The sequence below is a fragment of the Haemorhous mexicanus genome, chromosome 5 (genome assembly GCF_027477595.1).
Source record: "Haemorhous mexicanus isolate bHaeMex1 chromosome 5, bHaeMex1.pri, whole genome shotgun sequence".
NCBI lineage: Eukaryota > Metazoa > Chordata > Aves > Passeriformes > Fringillidae > Haemorhous > Haemorhous mexicanus.
In genome coordinates, this window is record NC_082345.1 from 55,823,339 (window position 1) to 55,837,376 (window position 14,038).

The 14,038-nt window shown below is 36.7% G+C and overlaps 1 protein-coding gene across 1 annotated transcript in view; it reads right to left on the reverse strand.

The window, feature by feature from the left end:
- Nucleotides 1-14,038, reverse strand: part of GRM8 (glutamate metabotropic receptor 8) — a 306,292-nt gene that overhangs the window by 100,828 nt on the left and 191,426 nt on the right. The gene's annotated exons all lie outside the window — the stretch shown is intronic.

Sequence of the window (14,038 nt, forward strand, 5' to 3'; positions counted from 1 at the left end):
TTTTGATAAGCAAACTAGGGAAATGCTCCCTGGATGGAACCAGGGAGAGTTGTTCCTATCAGGGAGTGTTGTTGTCAGGCTGGACAAGGGTTTGCAGTACTGTTCCACAGGGGTAGGAGTGCATTCATTACATTTTTTAATAGTTTAGGTAAAGAAATCAAAAGTAGGGCTATTACATCTAGAAGTTGACAGACACCATGCTGAGAGAGCTGCAAATGCATTGTTCCAAATTAATCTCAACAGGTTGAAGTCTGAAGAAAATCAGGTACAAATAAGGGCAAGAGCTGCATTTCACTGTAGAAAAATTAACCAGTTGATTGCAGAAGGGAAACTGGCAGAGAGCAAAAGTATCCATTAGTACCAGTGGCTCTGTCACAAGATGAACATGACATTTTATGTAAAAATGAAATTTTGAAATTTATAAAGATTATTTTTAAAAACTCTTCCATCCTATCCAATACAAGTAAGAACTTCAGTGGAATATTATATCTATTTTGAGAACAGCATTTTAGGAAAGATATGGAACAAGAGAATCTCCAGAGAAGATACAGAAAACCTTCAGTTTGTGGTTAAAGGAAGAAGGCTGGTCAGGTCAAGAGAAGAAGACACTGAGAGGAAATATGATATATCAAAAATATTAAAAAGTAGGAATAATAGGAAAGCAAAAGTTCTTATTTTTGTCCCCTGTGAATTTGAGTTTATAATAAAGTGATAAATTACGCTTGGCTTGTGGTGAAACTTGATCATTCAAGGTCTGAGACTATAAAAAATCATGAAATGAGTGTTTGAATTTTAAATGTAGATGTGAGGAGTAATGATGTGAATTCAAAATCACATATAGCAGGCTTCTAGTGAAGCAATTAAAAATGTCATTCTTCCTTAGACTTACATTCATACATTACTGCTTAATGTACTGTAATATTGATTCCATTAAAATGAGAGAAACAAACAAGAAAAATCAAACAAGCAAAAACAAATCTTCAAACCAACCAACCAATACAAAAAAAGCCAAAACACTAACCACAACCCAAACCCACTTTTTCTTTCAGTTTTAAATATTCAGAAACTCACAATATTATGGGGCTGGAAGGTAAACAGAAATATTCCAGTTTTCACAATTTAACCTGCAGAAACCTGTCTGGCAAATTTTAAAAGTGATTCTGAATGAAATTTCAGTCATAACCAGAGTGCTAACTCAAACACTTCTATGTCTGAGGTGAACCCAGGGGAAATATGTAAGTCTGTGCAAAAAGTGGTTTAGTTTTGCATTAGAACTCAAGGCTGAAGATCATACATCTGAAATCAATAGGAATTTTAAATTCAATTATGTCACCTTTTTGGTCATCTTTCTATTTTTTTCAATGTGTTTAAGTTAATCTTTCATAAACATTGTTATTAAGTATTTATATAACCAGAGCAAATGTTGAGCATTATGAAGATACCAGTTTGATGTTCTCCCTTTCAGCAACAGAGCCCATGTTCTCTTTCAGAAGACTAATTCCTCAAGCCTCCAGATAACAGTGACTGACAAAATATCCAAGAACATTGAAACTGTCAAGTCTTGACTGCACTGCCAGTGCCAGATTTACTGAGGGTAAGGAGCCATAAGAGGGTAAGGCTGTTCAAAGCAGCAACACTGATTTACAGCGGCTTCTTTCCCTCCTCCCCTCTTTCACTGGGCTCTCTTCCTTCCTGAGTTTGATGGTTCTGACTCTGGAAACCTCATTGTCCTTTAACAGCAAACGAGTACAATTCAGTTCAGTGATCAGCACCTGTCATTTCAGAACCTCATGCAAGTTAATGAAAGGGAATAATTTTAACTCTAAAGTTCTTTAGTTGTAAATATTGAGCAAATTACACATTTTTTTATAAAGGTTATGTGTTTGTCAACTGAAAGCATATAATGATCTTTACAATTTATGTATTATCTCTACTGTTTATATATATCTTGTTTGTTCCTTAAAACTTCCTGAAAGAAAAGATGTTCAGATCATTGCCTCCAGAAAACCTCTTATATCATCGAGTTTATTTCTATTTGGTGTCAAAAGTAGTTATTATCATGCTTATAATGCATCTTAATCACATTTCTGCCAGCTGAGTGCTACTTACAATTACATTAAGGTGGCCACTAACAATACAGTTAAGACACATGCATAACTTTACAGGGATAATGCCACTAAATTCAATGACTCAATAGATGGCTTGCTTGTTAACTAAAATTTTATGCTTTAAGATTCTTAAGTGCTTGCTTAAATGAAAGGTTATAACATATATTTTTAAATCTGACTATATGTTATTTGGTGTTCCTCAAGAAGAGCTTAAAGTTCATTTTTCTTCAAGACCATTAAGAGATTTACCAGGTGAAATAAGTTATCATAATACCACTGTAACACTCAAGGACTGCAGAACAATAATACTGTATACCTGCACTGCTGTGTCTCAACATTTCATCAGAAATATATAATAGGTAAAAATCTGAATATCTTTATGTGTATGACCTGGTTGTTCCTGTAGAAAAAGACCTCTGTCCTTGTCAATAAGGGCACTATTTATAGTAAAGAAGAATCAGTTCATTTTTTTCCATGTAAGGAAAAGTCCATTTAGCAATGTCCTCTGATTTCTAGAGACAATAATTACCATGTCTTCTTCATATACATGGAAAACTCAAATGCTTCAGTAACACAGAAGAGTCTTAAACCAGATACAAAAAGTGATACCACTTTCTTTTTCCATCTATTTTAAGAGGAAAAATTAAAACAGCCAAGGGACCAGGAAGGACAAGGAAAACAGAGCTAACAGAGGCAGGCATCAGACACAGCAGGTTGCTTAGTATGTTTGGGGTTCTTCCTGTGTATAGCTTTTGAACCCACTCTGGGATAGGCAGGGATTTTTGGGAACTCCTGGAGGAAAGTCAGGGCACCTGCTTCATCAGGAAAAAGCAGCCGTGGGGCCTGTGACTCCCAGCAGCTTGTAAAGAGGCCATTCATGATCAAAGGGTGCTTTGAGCTTTGAGCAAGGAGAGACAAGTACCCTTTCAGCAGGTGCTGGGAGAGGTGAGCTGAAGGGCCAGCCCAGTGTGAATTTCCCTGAGAACTGTTTTCTGCAGATGATGTGCAAAAGCCTTCTGGAAACCCTGCTGCTGAGGAGAGAATTTGTGTGCTGCAGCAGGGGGGAGTGACACAGCATGTCCCCAGCACACACCAGAGCAGCTACCCCAGCATATCAGATACCAGGCTCCCAAGGGATGATGATGCATCTCTGCAGCCCCTTACTGAGGGGCCATCCACCACTAGAGGGGAGATGTGACAAAGCAGGGCAAGAAAGGTCTGTGCTTATTTGGTGCAGAAATGGAGATTCACAGCATGTCCAAGCCAGAGACTTAACAAATTCAGGAAAAAAAGTTCCTTCTCTAATGCAAAAGGTTCAGTGTGGTGGTAGCTGAGGAGGCGCTGAGTGTGAGCAGCACTTTGAGGAGGTGATCCTTCCCGTCTCCCAAGCACTGCTGGGATCACAGCTGGAGCACTGTGTCCAGTTCTGGGCTCGATAGTAAGAGACATATATGGACTACAGGGAGTACTGCAAAAGGTCACAAAGATGGTAAAGGAGCACCTTTTATGCAAGAAGAAGCTGAGAAAACTGAGACTTTTCAGCTTGGAGAAGGCAACACTTGAGAAGGGAATCTTATATCAGTGTGTATAGATATCTTATGGGGTGGAGGCAGACTCTTCTCAGTCATGTCCAGAGACAGGACAAGAGGCAATAAGCACATACCAATCCAGAGCAAGTTATGCTTAAGCATTTAAACAAACAAACAAACAAACAAACAAAAAAACCCCCAACCAACAAAACAAAAAACCCAAACACAAAAACACCAAAAAACCACTTTTCAGTGTGCAAGAATGCAAACAGTGGAATAGGTTGCTCTGAGAGGCTGAGTAGCCTCACTCCCTGGAGATATTTCACATTCAGCTGCATGCAGACCTGAGCAAGCTGCTGCTATGGCTGTCTAGTCTGAGCAGAGAGGGTTGTGCTAGACATCTCCAGAGGACCAGCCTGGTTTTTTGAGCAGTAACTGTTTCTGAGATCTAGTGATCCCAGACTTTCAGAAAGTTGCAAATTATCAATCACAATGACATGATATTTGCGACCATTTGGCTGCACCACCAAGCCAAAAGAGGTGTAAAAGAACCACAGGCAGTGCTTTTTGATGACATAAGAATGGAAGATGACCCATGAAACACCCACATCATTAATTGTTGTCAGTCTGGTGGAAAGGCCTCAGGAGCTCAGCCCCCAAGAGCTTTATGTTGGAGGAACTAATAAAGAGTCAGGCATTTAAAAAATTGCCCCTGTAGTCAAGGCACTCATGATATGCATGATTCTTATGTTTATTCCGGCATGGAAATTTATAGTATGTTCTCTTTAGAAGTAAGATTGACTAATTAACTAAATATCTGCAGATATGTGTAAATGGAAACAAATCTCTTTGTAAAAATGCAGCTCTAGATTATAATTAGAAACTAATAAGTAATTTTCTTCTAATTTTAAAAGCATATAAAACATGGATAAAATCAAATTAAGTTTACAATGACTCTTGCCATTTCAGTTGAGTCAACAGACGAAGAAGAAGAAAATATAATACATGTAGCAGGTCCAATGAAATTAAGAAAAATTTAATGTAACACAAAGAGAGTGGAAACATTTATTACAATTTCTCAGATCTTGTATGTTACAGATGGAGGTATTTTCTAGCCTTAAAGATTCTATGATGCTATGATAATGCACAAAATATTACCAGAAATTAACATAAGTAACTTCAATTTAAAGAGACAAATTTTTTCAGAAGTGCTACTTTTGAAAAGACATGCTTCCCAGAATGAGATTGGACAGGTAAATGTGGAAAATTGCACAAAAATTATATCACTTTAGAATATGCACAGTGGAATGGGCTGCAAAAATCTTTTGATAGTCATTTTTCTTATTCCTGTGAACTGCTCTTTTAGGATTCATTTAGTAATTAATTGCTGTCCTCACTAGATGCTAATATTGCAACAGAAATCTACGGAATAAATTGTGCCAGTGCAAATGAGGCAGTGATTGGCAGGCCTTTCTTAATTATGGCAGGAGGTTTAGCACTTGTGTTAATCTGAAATTCATTAACAGGTCTCCAGATACCACTAGTTAAATCCAGTTTGCCAACAGGCAGAGTCAGCTCTGAAATTAGTGCTTCAGAAAACCTTGTTCATTGCCTGATGTCCTCTGAAAAAAAAAATCACTGAGGTCAGGTTTCCTGACATATTGTTTGACTGGATTCCCAGAATAATTCTATGATATTCGCAAGAGGCAACCCTGAACAGACAAAACCTAGAATGAGGTTTGTGCCAAAATCACTTATCTACAAGTAAATCTCTTTTTTCTTCAAACAGATTCTTAATTCCTCCTTTTATACTTTATTGATGTGTTTTTTCAGGCTATATTTTCATGATCAATAGTTATTCTACCCATATAGAAATCTCTGTAGACGAAACAGACAGAAATGCAAATAAGGATAAAAGCTACATAAATTTTTCAGAAATGGATCATGCCAAAAATCCTGGTGTCTTCTTTTGACAGACATTATTTACTTATTTACAAGGAAAGCCTGACAGATACAATCTCTCTGGATTTAAGAAATGTATTCCATAGGAGATGACTGATTAAAATTGAAAAGGTGGGGATCAGACGCCGGACTCTAAAGTGGATCAAAAAGGAGATCAAACAGGTTGTGCTGAAAGTGTCCTGGTATTGATAGCTTCCCTGTGCAGTTCTTCAGAGTCTATTTTGGAAAATTTTAGTGGTTTTACCAGTGTCTATGTCCTCAAGGGGCAAAAAGTTGTCCTTTTGGGATGTATATGTACTAAAGAAATGCAACAATAGCATGAATAGGGATGGGATACACTGATAACATGGAATGAGATTAAACACCATATGGTAGAATTTGGGTAATCTTAGGGACTGAGGCAGTAAAAATAAGATTGTATGTGTATCCTGAGCCATTTACAGGCTAATAACAGGAATTTAGCTAAGAGTACAGAGTGCTGGCGTTTCTAGAAACAAGAGAAGAGAAAATGTGTAACAGTTCAGATCAATCTCACAGTAAAGTCCTGCCTTTCTCTTCCGTCTCTTTCTTCAGGCAAATTAAGGATTTATAATCTATGTTTGTAATGTCACAAAATTATTTATATCTCTAAAATAGTTTTAGAACACCACATTATGCAAACTTTTCTCCAGTCTTATTGTGTAGACCTTCCTTATTAGAATGCTAGAGCACTAAATCTTGCAAAGATTTTATATAGATCTCCTCAGATCCCTGAATAGGCCATCAGATAAAGCCATGAAAGACAATCTGTCATTAAACATTTTACTTAATCTCTTCTAAATCTAGCATTCAGCTTTCTGTACACATCTTCATTCTTATTTCTTTTTCACTCATATATCAAATGATTTAACAGAAATTTCTTAGATGCTGCACTTTTTCTTGGAAATGCTTAGTCATTTTTCACTGTGTGGATAGATGCTGTAAAGATGGAAAAGGTGAATGCTACAGAACAATTATTTATATAATTCATTTCTCCATCTCATTTTTCTAGTCATGATTATCAAAGTCCCTCCCTTTCTTAGCAGACTGTTGACAAATGACAACTAAAAAATAACATTATCTCTTTGGGCTCCCCAGAGCCTCCAGGATGGAACAGAAGACTCTTCTACCACACTCAGTCCTTTTCCCCAGGTAACTTCTCCAGTTTGTTTAAGTTCCAAATAATAAATAGCTTTGTAAGTACTGTTGCTTGCTCCTTCTTTTTTGTTTGTTTAATGTTCAGTACCCCAGCTTTGTCAACCCCTGTCACTTACTGTCAGAATTACTTTTCTAAGTGTATTACAGATACACAAAGGTCTGCATTTACATATTTTTATCCACCAGTTCTTCCTACCAGTTTTGGTAGGCTTTTTATAACCAATTTTATTTTTTTTTTTCCTAAGCTGTTTTTCCATCTTCCTTTGCCTTTGTAAACTTTGCAAATGGCAGATTATTTTCAGTTTTAAAGGTGTTTTCATACTGGTATAATTTAAAATCTTGTTTCAAAAGATGCATTAAACAATCTTCTTTAAGATTAACAATTTTGTCTGTAAGGAGATTTTAGCATTTGGTTATGTCTTAATTACTCTCTACAATCCCTGTGCATGCAAGGAAGAATTCCATGTGTATTGCTTTTCTTCTGATTGCTTTTAAAGCAGACACAAATAATAGTCTGATTTTATTAATATATGGCTATTATTACTGCATTTTTTACTGATCATTAGATTAATATCTCTCTGCAAGGTAGTGTTATGATATGACTTTTGCACATATTCTGTTTCTGCCATTTCTTTTTTTATTTTGTAGACATCTTTGAGGCCATTTACAATAAAAACTCATCACTTTATTCCTAGCTTCTCTCCTTCAGCTCATTTTTCTCCAAAAAAACCATAATATTGCAGTCCTCTCACCTGTTTTTGGAAATAGATAACTCACAGAATTCTATAGATTTTCTCTGTTGTCATTGGAGGCATCTATACAGAGCAATTCATCTGGCATATTTCAGAGAATGAAATGATGAGGCAAACCATGCCCCACTAAATGACTTTCTCACCATTCACTCTAAAAGCTCTGTAATCAACTAGCTCATGTAAAGACAGCTGCACTCACCACATCTAATGTGAATCAAGTTGAATTCTGTTCCTACACTGTTTGGCTATTTGAATAGCTAAAGCCTCTATGCTCCTGTACTATTCCATTTCTCTACTTGTCCCCTCTTCCACATTATCTAGTCACATGGCACACACAAAGTAAGGCAAACCCAATACATCATAGTACTTTTGCTATGACCTTTCACAACACTAAGAAAAACTGCACCTTTTATCACCTACATCATTGTGTGTCTGTACTGTTTCTGTTATTTCTCATGGAGAAAAACAAAAAAGGCAATACCATATAAATAGTCCTTGTCTCTAATCTATGTACTGTTCAATATTTGTGGTGTGTCAATCTACTGAAGTTATAAGCCCTTCTGTTTTTCTGTGCCTAACCTTATTGCTTTCTATTTCCTAGCAACAAATCATATGGTTCAGGCACAGGCTTTTGCCCCTGTTCTATAGGAATCATGTTCATTTGTTCTCACCCTCAGTGCTTTTTCCACAGACTTCTATTATTGTCAGGTTTCATCATCCTTCAACATTTCCCTACTCAGAAACCCTTTTGTTACATATCTGTCCAGCAATTCAAACCAAGATACATGCTCATACCTATTTAATACTCCATTAGAAACCATTATCAAGTCAGGACCATGAAGATAAAAGATTTATATTTTCAGAATTTTTTTTCATTGATCTTGTTGTTATTGACTCTGACAGAGGGATCTCTGAGGGAGGACAGAGAAGCAATTGTATCAGTAGCAAGGAAGATAATCTAGGAGAATTTATAGCCATCTTTACAACTTTCAAAGTGGCAGAAGGACATACAAAACCAAGAAAATAAAGGTAGACACATCTGTATGAATTTTTCATATATGATCCTTAATGAAAGACCTATGTGTAATCTTGGAAGACACTGAATCCCATGAGAATTATTCCCTTTTTTGATCACCTCCTATTTAGCCACTATACACCAACATTTACAAGGTCTCTGTTATCACAGACTCCAAGGACTTCACAATCTCAAAATCATCTATATAAAACAGGATAACATTTTTACAAGACAAGGAACAATAGGAAGGGCCAGGCTCCAGATGACGTTTTTAGTGACCAAGATCTGAGTTTAATTCATTTATCTAAGCACTGTCCACGTGGCACCAATTTGCATTTCTAAGTTACTGAAGTACCAGCATTTACACTCCCCCTTTCAGAGGCTCCTTAGCCCAACCAGTGAGGCACACAGCTTCTTCTTCACCCCATTGCAGCTTGGATCCAAGAGGGAGAGACACACTTATTATTTGCCTATTTCTCTGATCTGAGTTTTCCCCTCTGGACAGAAATCAAGAGAAATGTAGCTACAAACTCCCAGATATCATGGATGCTGAGGGAGGCAGCTCAGCTCTGCTGTCACCTTGGCACAAGGGAGCCCTGCCCAAACAAAACAGCCAGTTGTGTCTATGTACCATGCAATAATTCACTAAAGCCCTATATCTAAACCACATTTTATGCCTTCATATTTGCTGTGCAAATTGATGTATGCATTAGGAACTTGAATTAACAACTTGAGCTTAAGAACGTCTGCTTGGACACGACTTTCTTTATTTTACACATTCCTCAGAATTTTCTGTTTCACTATACAAGGTTTAGAAGAACTCACTCATTAAAACAAGAAACTTAATAAAACCATGTGCATTTTATGCCTGGGGAAGAAGGAAACCTTGCCAAAGCACATTGTGCATAAACAATATCCCTTGCTGGTAAAAAATGGTGAAAGTGACAAACAGAAAAATTATCAGTGTTTGAGCTGCAATTAGTCGTGTATAAAGGAGGATCAATACAACAATTTGCAACTATCAAAAGCTGGAGCCTTTAAAAGCCAGCTGGCTTGGTAGAAACCTTCCCACAGTGGCTGTATGTCAATATAAGGATTATTTTCAAGCACCCTTAGTTGTTTTTCTCTGACATGATAAGCAGTGGACTCTAATATCCTGAGGCTTTCTCTTCAGATCTCTGGGTAGGACCTGGAGACCCACACCAGAGACTGCACTAAATAAGCCTTTCAAGTTTGTACAGCCTGGCATGTTTTCAGGAGTCTAACTGCCCTGTAGCTGCATATCCTGCATGCAGATGATGACTTGAGGTTCCATATATCATTTTTGCATTCCCTTAAAATGCATAATTATCATTCCAAAAAAGTGGGACACAGCTACCATAACTGGCCACATTATGAGTTGTGAATTGATGCTACCTAGGGATATATTTATAAAATGTGATTATGTGTGACACAGGAGCACTGCCAATACATTTTTGCCTCTAAAATCAGGATCAAGCTATATTGGAGCAAGTCCAGAATAGTCCTTGGGTAGCTGAAGAATTACACAGGAAAACCAAACATTGATCCAGCTAGAGTTCAGGGTGAGCAATAATGTATCTTCTATGATTGTATCTGTTTCCTTGGCCTTACAGTCAAAAGAAAGAAATCTATTACTTAGATCTCCATAAGATATGTAAGATTTTGCAATTTTTCTCATCTTCAAGAGTTTGATGAGTATATGTATGGCAAACCTTGAGAGAAAAGAAATTCTGAGCAGGCAGCAGGGTACAATGAATGGGTGATATATAGCTACTTCCTTTCCACCAATCTGTACAAACTCTGTCCTCTGCCTGCCACAAGTAAGCACAAACTCCCTTGTCTTCCCACTGAAAAACATACAGCTCCCAGGGAAATATTCATTTAGTGAATGTCAGGGACTATCTCTTGCTGTGTGTCTTAGGGTGATTTTATGATGTTTGTATCCCCACTTGTCTGTTTTGTTTATGCTAGATATTGGGTTTCACGCTTTTAAGATTAGCTTGGAAAGCAAAAGGGTAGAGCAGAAAAAGCAGTAGAATACTTTTGCAGCTGTATTCAAAAACACAGAGATAAGAGCTTCAGCTCTCTGTCTCTCAGTGTGTGTTGTCTTCAGCACAGACAGCCAGAGAGGGCTCTCCTTTGGTTTTAGTGAGTTCTTTTTTGCTTGCTGAGGCAGAGGAGTTTCCCAGACTGTGGCTTTTCTTCTTGGAACTGATTGTCCCTGCTCTGGACTGAAAACCAGAAAAACACCAGGAGCTCACATCTGTGGCACACTGGGGCAGGGATGTGGCATTTTCCAGTGCAGGAGGGACTGATAAGAGACTGAGTGAGCTGAGCTACAGCCCACAAAACTGACCCTCTCTGAATCTGCCATCTCTTCAGAACAATGAGACGTTCCATTGTCTAACATTATTCATTTTCTCATGTTTGTGAATGCTTTATTTGTTAAATAAAAATTTTTCCACTTCTCTTATAGGAGATTTACCTCCTGAACTGGCTGGGGGAGGGGCAGCTTGAATCTGCTTTCCAGAGGGACCCCTTTGAAAGTTGCCTCCCTAAATTTGCCCTAAACCAGAACAAATACAATGTGGTGTTCTTCAACTCCTGCAAATAAACATATGTGGCGGAGAGCACATCTATAATCTCAAGATATTTTGAATTCTTTAGACAGCTCAGGTAACCACTGTGTTATTGAGATGCTTTCCAAGCTCTTAGGAACTATCTTCCAGTATACAGCAAGTGCAACATCCAAACTCAAAGCCACATCTAAGTGACCAGATGATACCCACAATAAAAAGAAGTAATTTTAAATGCAATTTTTTTTTCTATCTGTTTGCTTGCCAGTTGACCTGGATTTTGGGTTTTCTTATCTTTTTAAGAATCCTTTAGAGCTGGTTAAGTGATGTCTTTTCTATAGCTGGTGTCCAGTGTGGTTGACAAACAGTGGTATTCCAGACCAAATAAAATAAACACTAAATTTTCTATTGAATATAGTATGGTTGAAACTTTATAAACCTAGTGTTGATAAACATAAGATTTCTGAGATTTTTCTGGTTAGAATATAGACTTTTTCCTTTTTTCAACTAAATAATAAACAGATAAAATTTAATATCTACTTTCCAAGAAATATTTATGCAAACTGATAATGTTGCTGCATTGCAAAATATATAAAATAAAAAGGGTGAGTCAATTCAATTCAGTTAAGCACTCACAATCTCACAGCATTCAAGCTGGCTCATTGGGCTTTAATTCTTCCAAGCATTGGAAACTTCTGAACAGTAGTACCTAGAATCAATTTCTGTCTGCTGTGATATTTGAATGTGGTTGTGCTTGTAGAACAAGATCACAGATTAAAATAAAATTTTTGCGATCATCCTCTAACATTTTTTCTTGATTCATTTTGTCTGAATAGATCAATTTTCTACTTCTTTATTGTTTGTTATATTGGTCAATATATTCACTTTAAGTTAAAACACGTGGGAAAATGTTACAAGGAGATATGTAGTTAGCATATACGTAGAACTGAGAATACAAAAGAGTACTGCAGGATCAGACACAACATTTTGGGTCCAATCTCTTCAACATAAAACATGATAGGTTGTCAAAATTATTGGATACCTTAATACTTAGAAATAATAAGAAATACTTCCTTTGCTGGGTTAGAGAAGCTTCTAAGATACACTGTCTTCCACATACTTAATGTTTCACACTACTAGGTATGCTTTAACCAGCCATTGAGAAAACCTCTGACTCACAGCTGACTGCAGAAAACACAGAAGCAGATGAGTGTCTATGATGCCTAAATGGAGATAGACAGGCTCTCTCTGGCAGCCTTGAGAGGTACCAGCCTTCTCCAGTTATATGAAGAACAAGACACTTACATTGGAATTCACCAGCTACTGAAACAGGGAAACCAATTGGTCTGATGGGATGAACTGAATCCTGTCTCTTTCCTCTTGAACACTTTGCTGAGTCTCCTAAGATTCTCCCCAATTTTGCTTTGAATCCAGTACTCCTTTGATTATGCACCTGAACTTGGTTGATTACTGCTGAGTGCATCTCCCTAGAGCAAAAAAACTAAACAGTGCCATCTGATGATTCCAGTATTAACTTTAAATTTATTCTCTCTTCACTGTAATTCCTATGCCACAGTATTTAGACTAAATGCTTTCGCTGCCATTCCTTTCAATATAAAAAAAATTTTATTTTTCTCTTTATATTACAATGTAAGTTTTATCAAGATAATTTCACTGACAGTGGCCCTCCAAAATAATTACTCTATTTTTTGAGTTTGTCACTTATAGGCCATTACTAGATACAGATAGATTGCTTTTTACATAAATGATTTATAAATGCAGCTTCTTTATACTATCAAATGCCATTAACAAAATCTTTTTCCCTTTTTTCTTCTATATTCTCTCTAATGTGTCTTATTTCATTTTTAAGTAAATGTTATAAGAAAATAAAAAGGCTCATAATATTCAGTTACAGAGGTGCTAAAACCAATCTATTTCCCCTCACATCTGTCCTGATGGCTTTCAGAACAGTTGTATTACCAAACAGGCCATAAATCAATAAGTAGGGAAAATTAGAAGACTGTACAAACAATTCTCATCTGATTTGATAGATTTAAGAAGAAATTTTAAATTTAAACATTAAAGTTAGGAAGCTTTCTAAGGTACCGTTTTCCTCAAAACATGTGTCAGGCCTTCTTTTTGTTAATAAAGGTAAGGATATCAGAAGGGCTTAAAAATGCTGCAGAACTGAAACTGTGTTGTTTCTGACACAGACTAAAACGTAAAAAAACCCCACAATTTCTTTGCACTCAGATACTTTTTTCCTTGGAATGACTAGGGTTAATTTTTTCAGCCTCTTTGCTAGAGCTTGAGTTTTTCACTTGCTCATAGTAGGAAGGATATATTTGGTATCCATACCTATCAGGAGATGCAAATCAATTTTCATTGAGTAATGAGAGTAAATCCTTTATCACCTTCCCTAACATATTAATTATTAAAATACCTTATGAATTAGACCTTGTTTCTCAAAACAGAATTGACCTCAGTCAAGTTCTCCATCATGAATTTTGTATGTGGAGCATATATATTGCTCAATTAATCAGTACTTAAGATCTGTACATAAGCAAAAGCACAGCTATAAATTGTACTTGCTTTTAGGTTCTACATTCTAATTTCACACCAATAATTTTCCTAATCACTGATTTTAATCACATGGATTTGTGGTGCACCTCAGAATCACAGCAGCTCCAACCTCTGCTTGCTGAGCCTGCTTACATTATGGCCTTACATTACTTCAATCCATTAAGTCATTCAGATCACTCTGCAATTTTAGTTTCTTCTACAACCACCTGGATTAATTCCATTATAATAATTAGCATGCCAAAGTAGAATTTATTTGAAATCATTCCCTGTTAATTCCCAATAATAAGTTAACAGCAGTAACAACTCTTTAATTTAT